General features: G+C 28.9%; 1 long non-coding RNA gene across 1 annotated transcript in view; it reads right to left on the minus strand.

Moving 5' to 3' along the window:
- LOC139425710 (uncharacterized) overlaps window positions 1-21,259 on the minus strand; it is a 117,237-nt gene that overhangs the window by 74,586 nt on the left and 21,392 nt on the right. Inside the window, exon 2 of the long non-coding RNA XR_011636863.1 lies at window positions 7,735-7,791. This is a non-coding gene — a long non-coding RNA (uncharacterized lncRNA). The remainder of the gene's footprint in view (window positions 1-7,734; window positions 7,792-21,259) is intronic.

A 21,259-nucleotide genomic window follows, 5' to 3' on the forward strand; every position in this document is an offset into this window, starting at 1 on the left:
AGCTTTCTTTAGAAAAATTAAAAATGAGTGAAATATAATAAGTTATTAAAGATGACAGATATTTTAATCAAAATCTGTACAATTTATGAAGTAATTGTGGATTGTTATAGCTTGGATTTATTAATAATAGCAATAAAGTAATAATAATTAAGTAATAGCAATAAAGTATTAATAGTAATAATTATAAACAAAATTTATTTCTTGTTCTTTTATTGGAAATGTTGAGGCACGCAACAAAAGTAGTTTGAAAAATCTGAAAATCTTTGTAGAAAGCTTTTTGAATCATTCCCATAATTTTCTTATTTTATAAATATGCACATCAAAAATCCTTGAAAATTTGCCTTCTTAATAGACGCATAATAGATGCATCATAACTTAGCTTATTTAACTTTATATAGTAATACTGAATTGTTAAAGTCTGGATTTATAAATGATAGTAATAAATTAATAATAGAAATAATCCTAATCAGAAAATACTTTTGAGTTTTTTAATTGGATAATTAAATAATGACATATGCATCATAATTCATTTTAGTTTATTTTACTTTGCATATTTCTAATTATTCCACTTCCTAATTAAAAATAAACTCTTAAATTTTTAAATTAATTCATGAAGACTGTTTAATGACTCATAGAATCAGGAAGTTAAATCAAAAGGGTTATTCTGCATTAAATCTTACATTCAAAATTCCAACTCAGTTGCTTATCTCATAAATATGTTTAGTTTGCCCACTTCTGAGATTTTGCATAATTTCCAGACATACAAGGCATCGTGATTAAGCCATTCAAGGTTATTTAACCGAACAACATATAACACTTACCTATAACTACCGTAAATCGAATAGTCTTAGTGAATATCAGCCATCCCTCATTAAGAAACGACAAATAACGTAGATTTCGAATTTCTAAGATCTCTAGGTTGATTTTAATTGGTGAAATGTATATCAATTAGCATTACTAAATATTATGCAACTGCAAATATGAAATGCCAAACCCTTTAAGAAGCAAATAAGGTAGATTTCGTGTTTTAAAGATTATAAGCCTAATTCATTGATCTAATTAGCATTACTAAATATTAGATCTCGGCATATCATGATTAGATCTCGGCACTTGTAACTCATTAAGAAACTACAATAGATTTAGGGATTCTAGAAGGGTTCAAATTGGCGAAATAATTATAAAATAATGCTTGTAAATATCATATGGTATATATTTTATTAAATATTTTGTATCGAGATAAACTACTTGAAAGAAAACAAAAATTTAGATATAAATAAAGATCTAAAGATTGTAAGGCTGATTCCAATAAGTGACATGTATATCAATTAACGCTATTAAACAATATGTGGGTCATAGTAGCTGGTTAGAGTTTTGTACTTCTGTCCGAAGGAGCCGGGATCCGACCTTCGGAAGACGCTAAGATTCACCGAGTACTAAACAGTACTATAGGTACAGAGATCCATAGAAAATTTCCTTCTCTTTCAAATCTATGTCGAAATTGTGGATGTGGCCTCACGAATGAGTGCTGCTGCCATCTATTCGGAGGTTTCAGAGCTAAGTCGCTTTTTCATCCTAAGAGTGCTCTCTTTTTCAAATGAAAGATACTCATTGAAGTCTGAATTCACAAGGGCAATTGCTGGCGAGCGTGACAAGTCCAAGAGTCATTGGAAAAAACAAATAAGAAATATCGGAAAAGTATATTTTAAAGTATATTCTTGTTGTATTATAATTGTGCTTCATAAGATTTCTGATTTTTTTATGCTTTTTTGTTTTGTTACAGAACGATACGAATGATAGGCTGGATTTATAGTTTATTATCAAAAGTTTTTTTTAATCAATGAGTTAAACTTAAATGACTTTGAAATTAACGTAACCAAACTGAATTTAACTCTACAACAAAAAGAAAAATGGAGGCACCAACAAAATAAAAAGATGGAAGATTATCAGAATGCTACGGGTTTTTAGAATCCGTGTTTGTCTGAAGACGTTGAATCTCAATTTGGTATTGATTGAATGTAAACTTATTTTAAAGAATGTGCAAAATATTTATTTTCATTACAGCTCTGGTTATGACAAGAGTTTAATCTATTAACAATAGTAAAAATTATGTCTTTTTATAATTTCAATAAGAAAAGCTGTTACTCGTACAGTATGTTACATTCAAATTGACAAAATCAAACTAGCTTTGAGCTCAAAACAAGAAAAGTTTAAAAGCTTAGTAAAAATAAAGATAGAAAGGTTATTAGGGTGACACGAGATCATGGAATCCGTGTTTTTCAAAATAGAAGTCTTTTATATGATACTAGCTGAATACCCGTTCTTCACGTGGGCTGAATAAAAAATAGGAATCAATAAGCCAGTACTGAGAAATACTAGGAAACCCTTCTCAAAACTAAAAAGCATATACTGGCAGAATCAAAGATCTTGATGGAATTACCAGGTAAGTGAAATTTTTAGGGGAATTAAAGAAAAGAAAAAATAACAAAGAGTGGTTGCATCAATATGGTTATGTTTAATGTAACAGAACTGTTTTTGCCTTCACTTAAATCTTAACATAACTAATAACATCAGTTCTTAGTATGTTTGTATGATTTTTACTTCAAATCAGGCAGAGATAAATAAAATAATGCAAATAGATATTAGTCTCACATTCTAATAAATTGGTAATAAGATAGTTCGGGAACAACTTTTTTATCGTTCCGAAAATGTCCCTCACCTGGTTTTTCCACTAAGTTTTTCAAATAATGCAGCTAAATTAATTTCAAATTTTTTTTTATTTACAATTACTTGCTGCTTTTTTTCTGTGACTTCACGTTATTGAGGTAAGCAAAACTCGTTTTTTGTTGTATAATTAGAATAAATATGTATGAATAGAAAGAAAATGTATTTAGCATCGCTTGGCACTCAGCCTTTCATCCCTTCAGTGGGTCGATAAATGAGTACCAAGCATGCTTGGGAACTAAACACTGGGGGTTCCGCGTTCGGCTGACCACCTGACCGGAACATCTGCTCCTGCACCCCAGAGCCCAAGGTGAGGGGGACACAGTAGGCCTTGGCCTAGCATGGGCTGTAGCGTCGCTGAGTTTAGTTTTGTCATGATGTTATTGCTTTCGGCTAACTCATAATAGTCAAAATTTGCTACCATCAAGACATTTTCTCCGGTACATATCCCTTTCGAGGGAAAAGACACTTATTTCCAATGTATCGGTATTAAAACTGCTTAGTCTTGGGTGCTATTTTAATAATCACCAAATATATCAATATAATATTTATATTAGTATATTTGGTACTATTTACATAACTCTTCAACATTTGAATTGTGAAAAATACATTTGTCAGTGACAGCCAACTAAAGCTGAAATTGTTTTAAAAAATACAATTCTCATTAGAACTTGATAGGGATTTTGCAGAATGACTATTTCTTTATCTGACCTTTAATTTACTGTTACGATACTTATAAGTAGCGATGGAATGAAGTTATTTTAATTCTAATTCATTAAAATATTAACACACTATCTTTTGCCACCACTCTAAATAAATATTTTCTGAAACCGCAGAATTCTTATCAAAGCTGTACCAATTACCATAATGCCAGTAGTATCGTCAGTAGTACACAATAATTGTCATCAGTGAATGGTGATTTTCATCGGTTTCCCTAAACGAATTTCCTATTACATTTTTCTTCTTTATCTTTTCTTTTTAATACATAGCTTATTTTATTTTCTTTAATACAAAGTATCAATATTAATAAAGTATTAGTTTCAATAGTGTTAATAATAAAAGGCGTTTTTTTACGGTTCTCCAAAATGAATAAGTATCTTTTAAAATTATCTCCATCTCTCTAAGAATCTCCATTATTTTTGCTTCTTAGTACGTAAGTTTTTTCATATCAATTAACATATTACCAACCTAATTAGACATCATTTTTGTCAATGATAGTATAATGATTTCTAACGTTTCTTCTAGACAGTTAAATATCCTTACTCCATTTTTTTGTTTTCTAGTACATAGCTTATTTTATCTTTGAATACATAAAGATTTTTTTCTATTCAATTACCGTTAATTTTAAATAAATAATCTTTTTGAAACAAGTTTTAAAATAAATATTATTAAAAAAAACGCGTGGTATCAGACAACTTTAAAAGTATTAATTTTGGGACGCAGAGCATGCGTGCTACCTTGTAATAAGGCTCATCTATTGTGAGAGCTGAACTGTCCGCCATTTTGGAGCAAACAAGTTCGATAGTTACATAGGGTTAGCATTAGCCTGAGTGTTTGAAGCTCATTTAGACATATAAAATTATGGTGGTGGTACTTATTCCTCTTGACCCAGAACAAGGCTAGACCAAGTCCAGGAGACCGTTCACCGACAGAAAATCAAACACCATCTGCGGATCCTCCAAAATAAAATTTTTCTCCAGTCATATTACAGGTCAGCAAATGATCAGGTGAAGCCTGGAGAGCACTACATTTTAGGCATACAGGGAACGTCTTTTGACCCTGAACAAATGTTATTCCGCGGATATGACCAGTGATTAGTCTTGTGATAGCTGTCTATAAATTCCTATCACCTTTTAGCTCCAGGGCAGCCCCAGGACTATTTTGTTGATACCATTCACGACAAGATGGAATCCTCCAAGTCCTATTATTGTCGGCCTTTACTTTTGCATAGATTTCATTGTATGTTAGAAAGCCACTACTATCTATGGGATCATTGGTATGATATTGGTATAAAATTATTGATATGAGTAATTGGGTAACAATGAATTGTGCAAATAGTTAAAAAAAGCTTTCTAATGTTTAGATTTCGATCAGATCACGAAAAAGAGAAAGAAAAAATGGATTATTAATTGCAGAAGATATAACTGGCAGCCTGGAAGTGGAGCTCTCTTACGTGAGGTAGGAAATCATTTATTTATTATTTATTGAACTTATTTACTTATGTATGTAGTATATAAACGTTCTGAAATTGTTAGAATTTATTTCGAAATGCTTATTTTTGTCTGTTTTTTTAGAAATAAATAAGCAAATAATTTTTAGGGGTGACTTGAATAGTGCAGTTCCGTGGACAGAGCCGGAACCATGAATCAAATAAGAGAATTTTCATTGAAAACTATATTAATTAAGTAGATATTTATTTAAATTATAATCTTTAAACTACGCTTAATAATTTTTTAAAAACAATTTTGAGGGTTTGTGAGGTATAAAACCAGTAAATAAAGGCAAGAGCTTGGCTGAATAAGTATTCGTCAAACTTATCTCTGAATGGTCAAGTTTTACATTCCCTTTTAAGTGTTCTTTTTCGTTTTGTTAACAATAATTATTTACCTGATTCGTATTGTATTCTATTTTGATTCACTAAAAAGTCAGATAGTTTGTGTTTTAATCCTGGCTCATTTAAGTTTTTCAGTTACTTATGGTAATATATCGCTGAAAGTTCAAATGGTTTGTTTACATTTACAATAAGAAATCAATTTAATATGGGCTCATTCATACGTTTTGGGATTTCACAAAGTTTCTTTTCTTTCAAATTCTTGTGTTAAATTGCTGAAATAATTAGTTTCTGTTGTAGAAAAGTTAATAGGAGTTTCCTTAGAAAATTTAAATTCTGAAACTTTTAATGTGATTTAATTTAAATATGAAAATATAAAAAATGTATTTCAAATTTTCTACAGTTTCGTTTTGAAGAATCTCAATCGAAAGTAAATAGAAAAGATGGTAACAAAAAATTAAGGTCTAATGCTTTTTTAACTACCTTAAAAATTCCTCTAAAGAGATAAAGGAATAAGTTGTCCAAAAACTGGATCATCCTTAAGTAAGCTTAAATCTAATTCAATTATAAATTTACTGATTCTTCTCTATTTGCTTGTTTTTCGTATTTTTTTATTATTAAAGAATTAAAAATGTGTATAAACTGTTTCGATCAAGTAATGAATAATATATTTATTTTAAATAACATTAATAATACATTTTGTACTGAATTTGAACAAATATAAGAAAAGTTGTGGTTAGTGGCATTTTCAGAGATAAGTTGCCAAATCTTGCAGCTTTTCCGAATAGGGAAAAAACTTTTGCTCCAAAATGGCGTTCGAAGCGGCCTCTCAAATTCCGGGGCTCAAAGTTACATGAAAATAAATTTTTGACCTTTCAACAGAAAATCGTAAGAATATTTGATGCAGTCCATGTGAATAATAGCTGGAGATTCTTATTTATTTCTGAAATTCACCATATGTACAAAACAACTTGATATTGTTAAAGTAATAAAATGGAATACTATGTCTCGGGCCTCTATTCGGAACACAAATACTATTAAATGTATTATGAAGTGGTTAGGTCTATTTTAACATTCTCCGAAGAATTAAAATTGCGTAGAATAATCCTGATCATAGTCAATAAAAGTAATTATTATTAGTTTTATTTCTCAGATATTTTAATTACATTCAGATATAAATAAATTCAGATTGCTTCGAACGTACAAAAGAATTTAATTAAAATTCAGCAATAAGCATTAAAATTCATTTTTAAGATGCTGATTCAGTTTAGAAAGGGTAAAAAGTGAATTATTATACATAGATTTGAAATTTAATAATCTTTTAAAAAAATGTCAAAGATTAAACATTTTAAAAAATAATAGGGTATTATGGTTTAGTATTTGTGATGTTCTATTTATAGTATACAGTCCTTATTCCTCAAATTTAAATACTATACGTAAGGAATTTCTGAGAAATTAAATTCAATTATTCAGTTTCCTTTGTAAGAAATACATACATATAAATATAATTAGAAAGTAAATAAGAGTAATTTATTCGTTCTTTTAAAAAATTTACCTGATAATAAAAGAAAACATGTATTATTAATATGTTTTGTAAAATTAATTTTGATTGTAATTCATAAGTAATTTATAATAATTTTAAGTTTTAAAAACTAATGTTCATAAATATCATTTTAGCATTAAGATAAAGCTTTTTTATGCAGTAAGAAATGATAAATACATTAAAATAGGGTTTGAAAACATTATTTACTGAATAAAAATGAAAGATTTTAAAATATGTAGATAAAATTGGAGTCCTGACGAAGTGCCAGTTGTTATTTTAACCTTGATACAAAATAAATTTAATAATTCATGAATTATTGCACAAATCCTGAGTTTGAGCTAGCTAATTACTAGAAATAATAATACCTAATAGTTTTTTGGAGTTATTTGCTTATAAAGTTATATTATTTAAAAACCTAATTCTTAAAACTTTAGAAGGAATTAAAAAATCGAACAACCTTAATAAAATTTCGGAATTTTCATGTATTTAATTTCAATCCTTATGCATTAATTTTTAAAAAAAAATCGGATGATTGGGTTCTTAGAAACAACAACTGAAAGTGCAATAAAAGTGTAAAAATAAAAAAAGGGCAAAATAAATGTAAAATTGTGAAAATGAAAAATTTAACAAATTCACAACGCATTTCACGCAGCGCAATAAATAATAAAACTAAGTTAAAGTGTAATGCTGTACCCACCAACACTTTTACTGAAAGTAATTTATTCGTAAGCCATACTATTTAAAAGGCGTTATCAGATTGTTTCTTGCTTTTAATAAATCCAAATTAACATGAAATATCTTTTGAAGAAGCCAAAAAATTAGGAATAAATAAAAGTAGTAACACATTATTAATTCAAATAATTAAAAATATCAAAAAATTAATAAATAAATAAATAACTGAAGCAGAAAAAAAACTTACCAGGAAACAAACTAAACATGGCTTGGGAATTTTTAAAGATGCATTATTACAAAAGCGCTAAAGCAAAAAGTAAATAAATAAGTAAATAAAATCAGAAACTGAATTTAGAGAAGTTAATAGAAATATTTTAGTTTACATATTGTCATTTTTAATATATATTTTCCTTCTTAAATTTCTTTCGCATTATAATACACAGTAACACCAACTGCTACGGATTGTTCGCAGTTTCACAAAAACAAAATTCCTATATTTTAGTAAATTAGAGTTCGAAGAGTTTTTTTCGTCACCTAACTCAAGTAATTTTATTGGATACATATAGGCGAATGCTTAAGTTATTAAGATCTCATAGTTTTTTTTAAAAGAAATAACTACTTTAAAAAACCCTGCTTTAGTAAAAACTAATTCGAAACTGCGGAGAATCCGTAGTTGTGTACTCTGAATACATATATTTTTTTACACATTACAAATAATTTTTATATGAAATGCAGATTGCAATTGATTTTATAAATTTTCCGTCGGTTTCTTCAAATTCGTTCGACAAACATATCGACACATCGAGAAGCTCAAAGTAGTATTAATCATACATTTTCTAAAATTGATTTTTCGTTACTTCATTGATTTCAGCGGAACTTATAAAAACGTCTTCCATTAGACGTTGCGTCCTCTGAGTCATTGTAGCTATCTAAATATTCCGATAAACCACACTAGTTTCTCATTTCTAAAAAGCATTTAGTGTTAAAACTAAGGTTTTTCTAAATTTAGTAACTCAGTTAGGGGAAACAAAGGTTTATATTAACGAAGAATCTAAAAAAATATTGAAGAAAAAAATACAAAACAGCTAAAAATGTACTCATAATTTTTAAATCTCTATTTAATAATATTAAAATATGTGGAAGAGAAGGAATATAGAATTTCGAAAACCACGAAATTACGTCTACTTGCTGGAAAATCAGTAACGAAGTCTAGTGATTAGAGTTACAACAGTTTTCATAATTTTAAAATAGAACCTTGCTTCAAACTTTCCGCATGAATTAATGTGGATTTTAAAGTAAAAAACGTAAGCATCATATTTGCTATACTGTTTCAAACGTAAATGATATTTCGTATTCCAGATAAATCGATGAAATGCTGCCATAAACTCAGTCTGACTGGCTTACAGATTTTAACTCCAATTTAATGTTCAAAGCAAATGAAATTGAAATGTAACCAAAATAAACGACTCAGTTTAGAGAAGCAAATTTATACAAACGTGAAACATATTCATAATATTAACGGTTCAAAAGCAGTTTCTGATGTATTGTTCCAAACTTAAATGGCATTTAATAAGGTAAATTGATAAAATTGTGCGATGTACTTGGTTGACGGTAAAAAATAGGGAAAGAACATTGGGTAACCTTAGGGTTATGGGATCCGTGTTCAAATCAAACAAAGTTAAATCAAAGCCTAAATCAATTAATCAGTGTTAAAAAAGAATTTTTAAGCATACATTGAATCTATTCATATAAAGCACTTATAAACATTATGAATAAACAAGAAAGTAACTGCATTGAAATCGGCATGTATTTGCCAAATGATGGCTGTCAAGATCACGTCGTAAAGATTTTCGATCGAAATTCATAAAATACTTACGAACTTATTTGTTTCCACCCCCTTATAAACATTCCATTTTATTTTATTCCATTTTAAATGATATTTCAATTTCATGTCACTTCAAATTCGATTTTTTTTTACCTTACAATTCTTTAAAATAGAGTTGGTTCATGTAAACCAATTTTACGAACGAGATAAATAAAGCACACTTTGACATGTTTGAATTGTTTTTGCTTTGAGTGAAAGGTAGAAAAATCGATCCGGATTCAATCAGTTTTTTAAGTTCCTTTTGATGATCGGAAGCAATCGGCTGTATGTTTAAGTTTTATGAGTTTTCGTCTTTTTTTCCCTGTGGGAATGGAAAGCAAGATTGTTTTAGCTGAAAAATGAGAAAAAAAAGCATCTCGTCTTGATTTTCTATCATTGGATGAAGTTATTTACTTTTTTAAATTAGAAAAATCTCTTTCAATTGTGGAATTTCTTCGTGTAATTCTCAAAGGATTGGAGAAAAACTAAAATAAAAAAAAATCTAAACATTGTTTCATTTATTCTTCTTATATTGGTATTTATAAGAAAAAGTTAGGAAGTATTATGAATTTCAATTTTTTATTTTGATAAAACGTGACTTTGAGAGTATCATAGGCTTTTTTTAATAATAATTTAAAAAATTTGTTCATTGAATATTTTTTTAAATCGGTTAATTTAGATTTTAGATTTTGTCTCACGTTTTTGTCTGAAGGGACATTTTTGCATCAGACTGTTCATTAATTTTGATTTTAGATAGCTACTTTACCAATTTCGTGGTCCATTCTCCTCCATGATATTCGTGTTTTTCTCTAAAAACTCTCCTTAACAGTTTATTTCAGAACAATTCGAAAACTTTACTCATTATACTACCACAAGACTTCAACTGTTATTTTTATTATCCATTACTTAATTCCAAATCAATTATTTTTGAAATGTCAGTTAAAAATAAATTTTTACTTTATAAAGTTCTTTTATTTTTCTCTTAGAGCGACGATAACTTAAGAAATAAAAATCATTATTACATAGTTGAGAAAAAGCTTATAAGTCGCTACTATAAAATAGTTTCTAGTCAAAAATAAGTCAGTTCATCTCTATTAAAAATTTAAAAAATTATTCATGCGCATTTCGAGGAAAGAAATCAATGGAGAAAATCATTGTTTCATTTTGAAGTTTAGCTATTTTTAATGAAATATGACAAAACCAAAATGGTTTTATGTTTTGCATTGTTGCAAAACAATATTTATAGTTTGTTTAAAATGGAAAACTAAGTTAACTATATTTCATATTTCAAACATAACAAACGCAGGGTTCAAATGGCTAGAATTGTTTTTATTATTAAATAGTGATTAGTCACGCTTGTCCGAAAGGGGCATTTGTACTTCAAACTTTGCTTTTATATTGTTTCCAACTATGTACTTAGCAGATTTCTGAAACTTCCACTATATAACAGTATAATATACAGAAATTTATAATTTCCAATACGGAAATTGTGGTAATTCGCAAAAATGCTTTTAAAAAATCTCTCAAACAGTTAAATAATGCAACTTATTATTATATTGCTACAAGACCGTTATAAGATAATAAAATAAAATAATAATCTTTTTGTTGTTATTTTCTTAAACATAATTTCTAATGTTGTATGTAATTATTTTTTACTAACTAAATGGATAACTGCTGATATTTTCAATGATAAATTACTTTAAAAAATGAGTTTATTTAATTATAAAGCTAAAAATACGACACGCGTTTTTTGCCCCAAAAAATCAGAATGATTATTTACTTAAATAATAGTCTTTTTTTTTCAATTGACAAATAAGACATGACAAATATTAGTGTATTTTGTAATATATTTTAAGATTTCATTATAAATATAATTCATGCATTTTACATTTTTTTCAAGTAGTATATGAAGTTTTTTTTCTTTTAATTGAAAAATAAAAACGTGACAATTTAATTAAATTACCTTCCTAAAATTACACCAAACATTTTCTATAAAATATTATTATACTGAACAAATATAAAATGTCTAAGTTTTTTTTAAAGTAAACAATTCATACGAAAAGAGTAATTTTTTCTTCAATAAAATAATTAATTTTTTGAGTTTATTAAAATTTCTGCTAAGAAATTTTTGAAATAACGAGAAAGAAAGATAAAACAAAAATTAGTGATTGTATAGCCGCCAGCTGAAAAAACACTTGTCTCAAATTTACGTATCTTACATATTTAAACAAGATATAGTGCGAGTTTTACATTAAGAAAAGAATTCCATGCTACTGCAAGTAGATGGTTGTTTTTATTTAAAGAACATAGGATAAGAAATCATTAAAATTAATAATGGAAATATTGCTTTTACGTTTTAAATCTAGATAAAAAAAAACGTATTCCTTCTTGCTCAAAGGCAAATATATTTTAAATTGGAATTTTCCGTTAAGCAGAATTTTTTGCTGTTAGCATAACTTTAAAGGTATTCAGCCAGTTTTTGAAAGTTTATTTAGGGATAAGAACTTTAAGAAAATTGGAAAATACTTTTTAAAATACTTCTGAAAGATAATTTAAGTTTGAAATAGAAAGTATAAGGAATGTTGAATAAGATGCATAATGCATGCGTAAAATTCTCAGAATAAGTAGGACGTAAGATAAAAAATGCCTTTGTTAGTTGTATCTAAGACATGGATAAATAAACACAACTCTCTCATAGACGATCTAGATTCATATCCCGGTTCCAGCATTCGAGTTTGCTCTCTTTTCTCATTTACAGCTTTGAAATGAAAGTTCTGTGTGTATGGATTGTAGTTTCAATTAGAATTGTAAGCGTATGTTAAATTTGAGTTATTTTTGGTCAGTTTTTTGCTTTATTTGTAATTTTTGATTGTTTTTTTTAATGGAAATTGTATCTAAAGCATGAATAAATAAATAAACACAATTCTATAATAGGTGATCTAGATTCAGACCCTGGTTCCGGTGTTAGAGTTTGATTTGCTTCCTTACTTATAGCCTTGAAACGAAAATTTCGTGCGTATGGATTGTAGTTTCAATTAGTAAGGTAATCGTACGTTATATTTTAACAATTTTTTTAAATCAGTTTTTTTGCTTTTTTTTGGAAGTCGTATCTAAAACATGAATAACTAAATAAACACAATTGGTTCTAAATTCTGATCCCGGTTCCGTCATTTGAGTTTGCTTTATTTTCTCACTTATAGCCTTTAAATGAAAGTTTCGTGCGTATGGATTGAAGTTTCAATTAGAAATGTAAGCGTATGTTAAATTTTAGCTATTGTTTGTCAGTTTTTTGCTTTTTTTGTAATTTTTTTGCTTATATTTGGAAATTAAATCTAAAACATGAATAAATAAATACAATTAAGACGATCTAGATTCGGGCATACGAGTTTGCTTCACTTTCTCATTCATGGCCTTGAAATGAAAATTTCGTGCGGATGGATTGTAGTTTCAGTTAGAAATGTAAGCGTAAGTTAAAATTTAGATATTTTTTTGTCAGTTTTTTCTCTTTCTTTTCTTTTCTAAGTTGTATTGAAAACATGAATAAATAGATAAATACAATTCTATCATAGATGATCTAGATTCAGGTCCCGGTTCTGGCATTCGAGTTTACTTTTCTTTACCGATTATAGTTTAAAATGAAAGTTTCGTGCGTATGGATTGAGTTTAGATATTAGCTCAGTCTGAGTAACCGTTACCAGGCTGAAAATCGACTACTTCTTATTGCCAGAAAAAAATCAATTAACAGTCCTGTCGGTTCTGCCCTCAGGTCTGGTTTTCTCTTTTCCTGCATTTTGAAAGCTTTTGACAGAACTATGATAACTATGATACGCATTCATAGCAGTCATACTACAAATTATAAATAAAATTTTATGTGTTTAATAAAATTTCAATATAAAATAAGAAGTAAAAAGATTTTTTTATTATGAAATTATATGTAGAGAGTGATTTATAACTTCTTTCTGTTAAAAAGTACTTGGCAATTGACTGGTAAGCCGGGAGCAAGGAAATTCAACTATTTTTTTAAAAAAATTTAATGAAAAAAATAGTAATAGAAAATTTCTTCTTTCGGTTAGTCGAGCGCGAAGAAATAAATTTTTTTGTAATATAAATAAATAATAATAACAAAAAAAAAACAAGTTAATGAATGTCAAATTTCGAAGCGATTTTTTATTTGCGCCTGGCTAACCGATTAGTACTAGCATTTTAACTAGATAAACATAGTTAGTGAAACTAAAAAATATCTAATAAAGATAAAAAAAAGCATTGAATTTACAAGTAAATGTAATTATTTTAAATTTCATACAAGCTTCTATGTTACATTAGAGCATCTTTTTCATAAAAAAAAAACAGAAAAAAGGCTATAAAAAATATTACAATTAAACAGCATGAAGTAAATAAAATTTAAGGCCGAATCAGCCAATAAGAAAGTGGGATTCAAAATGCATAAAAGATGTCAGTTGTTCCTTTGAAGGGAAGAAAAGCTGATAGGTGAAAAAAAAAAATAAGAATGAAATATTTATGTAAGCGCGATGTCTACATTTGGTGTTAAAACATATATTTAAGGAAAATGATTTCGCGGTAGGATCACACTAAAGATGTATTTTTTTTTAAAATCAGAACTTCCCCCAAAATCTGAATTCCTTGTTCCATAGATGAATATACTGATGTATTTTATGTATTTTGACATCCTGTTTCGCATTACGTGATTCAGTTTTAAATTTTACTTATCTGCCATTGTATTATGTTTTTCATCATTTTTTTCTGTATTTTACTTGGATGATTAAGTTCATATTTAATTTAAGCACTCAAATAAACTGATTTGTAAATTTTAACACTGGCTTTTGTATTCATCATCCTCTTCACGAAGTTTTTATACTAAACTACTAAATATCTGTTCCAGATTTTATAGATATTTAGATAACTCAAAACACAAACATTTATTTTATTTTGTTCTATAATACGCATAAAAGAAATTTCCATCTTAAAAGAACTATTGCCATTTCCCAATACTCCAATCCTGTCAAAACTCCCAAACCATGCGGGCATTTATAATATTTACCCCCAATTTCTACCGCTTCTGATATCGCTTACTGCGATAATTCCAGGAAGATTTTCTATTTTCATTAAAGCCCTCCTCTCTTTACCGTATTACGAAATAATGTGTTAAATATTTTGAATAAGAGACCATTGAGAATCGAATATCTGATCGGTATCAGGAATAATTAAAGAACTCTTCGCGATTGGCGCGATCTGGCGAAGCGTGTTTGATCGTTACATCGCAAAGTAAACACAAACGCAAATGAACCTGGCGTGTTTCCGGAAAATGAGGCGCATTTTACAGGTTCTGCCTCAGGAGTGAATAAACATTAAAGTTCCCGTTTCCCGCTACGATTAAACAGGCTATTCATTAGCTGGGCTGAATGAATATTCAGTCATAATTTTTAAACCAAATACACCCATCAGTCTATTTCGTGAGTGTGTTTAAAGAGAAAATGTTTTCAAAAAGAATGAGCTCTTTTCCGAGAGTATTACTTTCGATTTTAATTGAAAGTGTTCCTTATTTTCCTACTTAAGAAAACTTTTCCACATTATTTGCAAGTGGTGGGCCTTTTACAGTGGAATCGGAACTCTCAGCTTAGACTTTGGTATTGTTTTTAGTTCGTAAACGGAATTCAAGTAATTGCAGGAGAGAGTAATTAAGTATCTGAGTTTTCTTTACTTTTCTTGATGATTTCAGGATTCAATTTAAATGAAAACTTGATCGTGATTAGTTATTGCAGCATGTGGAATGTTCCGTGAGGGGAAATGAAAATTGCAATATCGTTCACGATATTTGAGATACTTTGACTTTGCAATTCGTTGAACGAAACGAACTGGGAAATTTTCTACCTTAATTAAAAAAAGAAGATTTAAACTTCGTTAGGATAATTTTCCCCGCGATTATCTGTCTGAAATTTATCTTAAATAGTTGAGCAGTAAATGTTTACCGTTTTAACTATATCCATTTCGGAGGAGTTAAAACTCGCAAGTTTAAATTGTTCTATAAGTGCTAAAAGAAGAGTAACATTCTACCATATTCAAAATACTTCAATATAATAATACGTATATTCAAAAGACTTGTTATTTCATTAATAAGCATTTTCCATTTTGAAGTGTTAGCTTTCAATTGAGAATCCTGCTTATATCAATGCGTGTTTGTTTGTAGGTTGCTTATTATTAGGATTCTTATCTAGTTTCGATTTTTCAGTCTCAGTAATTATGACGTAAGACAAACTGAAGATAAGGGGTAACATTGTACTTTTAAACATTTTTCACACTTTTCGAAATACTTCGATACAATTTCTAGTTTAGATAATAGTTAAATTTACAATCGAAAGACAATACTTTTTAATATTTAGTGTTTTCTCAGTAATATATTTTACCAATACAAACAAATATAAAATGAAAAGTTGTATGGTACTTAAAATATATATTGCCATCACTTCCAAGTTAAAAAGGTGTACCTTGGGAAAAAGTGTTGTATCTAGGGACTGTTTTATTTAAATAATTTTACAGAAATAAATTGAAATACATAAGTATTAGAAATAAAATATTTATACATTCTAATTTATTTCATTATTGTTTGAAATATTTAATATTATAAATTAAAAATGTAGATTGCAGTTAAACTACACAAAGTATAGAAATTCTCAATTGAAATCTAATTTTTAAAATGGACCAATATTGAAACTTGATGAACACAAAACGCAAAAAATTTACTCTAAAAAGATGGTGTATATTAATACCACATTCACCGGAAGTTAGTCCTGCTTACAATTAAATAAAGCAGATATTTTTTAGGAATGGAGGAAGCAGAACGAAAACTTAAAACTTTTATATATTTTTCTCTAACTAATTAAGAATTTTATCAAAAGTCATTTAAACCGACGAATTTTCTTTTGGTTGCATAACTGAAAGAAGACAAGAAAGTTTTCAAAAGAAAGAATGCATGTTTTTTTTTAAAAAAAAAGAAAATACGTATCAAAAGAGAAAGGAGAAATACACTCATCAAAAGAAAGAATTCATGAATTAAAAGAAAAAATACAAGTTTTCAAAAAGAAATACACGTATTAAAAGAAAGAAAACAAGTTTCTTAAAAGAAAAAATACACGTATGATTACATTTACTGAAGGAAAATGGTGTATATTAATATCACGGTTTTCAGAAGTTAGTTCTATTTCCAATTTGATAAGGAAGGTATTATTTTTCATGAGTGGAGGAGGTAGAACGAAAAACCTTTTTAAATTTTTTTTTAATTAATTAAGAATTTTATAGGAAGTTATTTAAACTGACGAATTTTATTTGGTTGCAGAATCAAAAAAATACAAGAAAGTTTTTAAAAGAAAGAATACACGTATCAAAAGAAAGAATGTATGTATCAAAAGAAAAAATTCACGTATCAAAAGAAAGAATGCATGCATCAAAAGAAAAAATTCACGTATCAAAAGAAAAAATATACATTTTCAAAAGAAAGAATAACCGTATTAAGAGAAAGAAAATGCGTTTTTTAAAAGAAAAAATACACACGTATGATTACATTTACTGAAGGAAGATGGTGTAAATTAATACCACGTTTTTCAGAAGTCAGTTACGTTTCCAATTTGATAAAGCAGATATTATTTCTTAGGAGTGGTGTAAGCAGAACGAAAACTAAGTTTTTATAATTTTTTAAAATTATTAAGAGCTTTATTAAAATATATTTAAGCTGACAAATTTTATTTGGTTGTGTGACAGAAAAACTAACTGTTTTTTAAACAAAGAATATACGCATCAAAGCTGCATTTTGTGGAACAAGCGCATTGTTTCCAAATTCATAATATATACTAAATCACATCATAGTTAAAATTTAAATAATGAATAGCACACTGAAATAAATAGTACATTAAAATATTATATACTTATGGAATTATGATTTACTCTATTTTATTTTAATGATTAACTCCAGTTAAGATTTTACAACAGATTAGAACACATTATCTTTAATCAAAACATATCGAAATCTCTCATAACTGAAGCATTAAAAGAAGTCTTTTCTGTAACCTAATAAAATTCAAATGAATAGTTTTATAATTTCATAGTTAGAAAAAAACCCCAACTTTTTGTGAATTTTTTGGCTATCAAATCATTAATTCAGTGTTTTGGTTGCTTGATTATGTTAAATTAGAAATACAAATAATGTTATGGTTCCATTTGGATCTTAGAACATATGTCCTAAGTTACTTTTCTTTTTCTCATTGAGATATTAATTCAATGTTTTGCATACTACTGTCTTTACTATACAACTTCTACTGTGATGTCATTAATAGATAAAAGTCATAATTAAAAATATAACATTAATGAATCCAGTTGACACTTAGGGATTGAAATTGTCTTAAATTAATTATTTCTGCTATCGGAACATTGATTCATTGTGTTGAATGTTGACTTTTTCTCAGATTTCATCCATATATTAAATCAATAATTAGTAATAAAAATAATGCAAATGTTTTAATTTGGTTCTTGGAAATCGGCACTGTTCCAAAGTACAATTACCCAATGTCGTAAAAAAATTGATAGCCAAGTTTTCTTAAAATATAAAAATACTTTTATTTTTTACACTAAAATATTTTTTCAAAGTGTTATCATAAAATAATAAATGTTTACCTGGGTCTAAAAGAAATCAAAGTTAACGCTTTTCGCAATATTGACAAGCACTTGCTCAGTTTAAACTCTTCAACTTTCCTTTCTGAAATCTGTTTAGGTCATAAAAATTATGACTTTGTTGTGGGCACTAAAGGTAAATCGGTGCCAAAAAATACGGTAAAGTTCAGCTCACAGAAAGTTTTAAAATTTTGTGTATGAGAAGTTAAGAATGTAGGAATGAAAAGATAAGTTGAATGGTTTAAAGCACATAGACTTTAAAATTACGATACTTGCTATAAAGTTATATTTTGGAATGCGTCTGTTTAAATTATAAAGGCTCCGTATTATGATTTTTAGATGAAGAAAGCTAGTAAGCATACATTAATTATTTCATTTTTCTCTGAGGAAAAAGGGAGGAGATTGGCATTATTTTTGTTTGCAAAAGAAAAAAAAGTTACTTTTTAAATTGCTCTGCAGAAGTTCGAATCAAACATAGAACCATCAAAGCGTAAGATCTGAATTAAAAAAATAGTTTCGATGAGCTCTTGAAGCAAATTTTTAAATAAGAACTTAAACTAATTAAGAATTGCAATTTGAATTATACTGGAAAAATTTGTGTAATTTTTAGCGGACAACAATATTGAGAAAACTTTTAATTATTTTTGAAAATGCTTCCTTAGTAAGTAATCGAAAAACAAATGAAAAAAAAACTTTAATGCAATAAAGTGTGTTTCGCTATCATATATTAACACTTCTAAATATTATATTTGAAATTATTAAAAAATTATTTCAAAGTTGTAAGAAATATTAAAAAAGCTGATATTCAATGGATTATTTCTTTTAGTACTACAATCTTGACATCTAATAAAATCTCCATCTTATTACACTCATGTCCATAAATTAAGGATAATGAAGTTCAGGCACAGAAAGAGACAGAAGCCAAACAAATTTGACTTATTTGTAAAGTCTATGTATTAAACAAAAGGTAAAGAGCAAAAAAGATGCTATATGTTTGACATAATTAATAAAAATTGCGATTTTTACGCCGTGGAGCAAATTTCAAAAAAGAACCTATTTATAAAAAACAGTATAACATGGTTAGTATGATGGTTAATACGGAGTATGTCTCCCGGACGATACAATACAGGCAGTACAACGCCTAGGCATGCTGAGTATCAAATTATCAATCTGATCTTGGGGAATATTACACCACTCATCAAGCAATGCCCTCCGAAAGTCCGATGGACAGGTGGGAGGGGGTTGACGGGCTTCAATTCGTCTGCCAAGCATATCCCACTCATGCTCTATTGGATTCAAGTCCGGTGAGTATGCTGGCCAATCCATACGGGTGATATCCTCTGATTGAAGGCATTCGTCTACAATGTTTGCACGGTGAGGACGGGCGTTGTCGTTCATAAACAGAAATTTAGCACACATGGCGCCCCGAAACAAACGTACATGTTGTTCCAGAATGACATCGCTATAGATGTGGCCTGTCATCGTTACACTCTGAACATGCAGGTCAGTTCTGGAACCAAGAATAATTCCTCCCCAAACGAGCCATCCTGCACCACCGCAACGGTGTCGTTCAATGGTGTTCTCTTGGTGGTAACGGGTACCTGGCGCTCTCCATATGAAAGTCCGGTGAGAATCAGACTGAAAACTAAACCTGGACTCGTCGGAAAACATCACACAAGACCACTGTTGCGGTGTCCACAATGCATGCTCTCTACTCCAGGCTAATCGGAGGCGACAGTGAGTTGCGGTAAGTGGAACACATCTGACAGGCCTACGAGCATATAGACCAATGTGCCCTAAGCGTCTGTACACGGTCTGCCTTGAAACTGTCGTACTGGTAGCTGAAGAGAGCTGACGAGATAGGTCTGACGCTGTGCTCCATCTGTTTCTTTTGGTAGTAACTGCTAAATGCCGGTCTTCATTCGGCGTTGTAACTCGGGGGCGACCTGTGCTGTAACGTCTACTCACATTACCATCATCTTGGAATCGTTGCCAAAGCCTGGAGATGACACTCTGGGTGATTCCAAGTTCCTCGGATACTTCCAGCTGGGTACGTCCACATTCCAGTCGTCCGATGATTCTGCCACGTAAAAAATCATCCAAATGCTTCCTTTGTACCATAACTATGCGGTTATTGCACTGAAAGGCTTTTAAAGCGCTTGTGTACAATTTTACTTCTTTGCCACCATTCCTTATATACCCCTCTCTTACACTCTCGTCATTGTGACGTACTACCAGCGTCATCTAGTGGTTTCCTGCGATTTGCATATTCTTCTTCAGGATGTGTGTGATAATTCTACAGGTGAGAGTTTGATTTCAGTGTGATTCTGAATTATCCTTAATTTATGGACATGAGTGTAAAATCAAAAGCAGTGCAAACATTCATAGTCTCGAATATATATATATAACAAATAATGTAATATATAACAAATAACAATAAAAAATAATAACTAGAAGAAAAATTATTAAAATTATTTTTCAAAAGTATTTAAAAAGTATTTTTTATTTACTTTTTATTTTTTACACATTATTATTGTAAAAAAAATTAAAAAATCCGGAAAACAAAATAAAGATACAATCTCTTCATCAGCCCACGCGATTATATCCGCAAAAAGGAGTGCTTTATAATATTGTATCAATACAGCCAAAGCAAAATATATCAATACAATAGAGTGAGAATATGAATACAGAAGCATCAATAAAGTGATATCTTATATCACGTTTTTACCGCAATATTGAAGAGCGTTTAATTTGTTAGGTGCGTTGGATGGGCCTGAAAATGGATGTGCACAAGGCAATAAGGTATTATATTCTAAGGCTTATAACCAATAAGGTTGATAATAATTAATTATGCAATTTTAATAATTTTAGCCAATTAACAATTATTTCAAAAAAAGAAAGAAACAGGATTTGCTTGCTTTGCAATGATTTTTTTAACAGGCGCCAAATTATTATTATTGCTGAAATCCAAAAAATAGGCTCAAAGACCAATGCCCTAAACAAACGAAATTACAAAACCGAATTAAAAACGAAAACAAAATGAAAATGAGAGTAAGTTAGTGAAAATATATATATATATATATAAGTATGTCTCCCGGACGATACAATACAGGCCGTACAACGCCTAGGCATGCTGAGTATCAAATTATCAATCTGATCCTGGGGAATATTACACCACTCATCAAGCACTCATCCGAAAGTCCGGTAGACAGGTGGTAGGGGGTTGACG

This window comes from Parasteatoda tepidariorum, chromosome 5, assembly GCF_043381705.1.
Source record: "Parasteatoda tepidariorum isolate YZ-2023 chromosome 5, CAS_Ptep_4.0, whole genome shotgun sequence".
Taxonomy (NCBI): domain Eukaryota; kingdom Metazoa; phylum Arthropoda; class Arachnida; order Araneae; family Theridiidae; genus Parasteatoda; species Parasteatoda tepidariorum.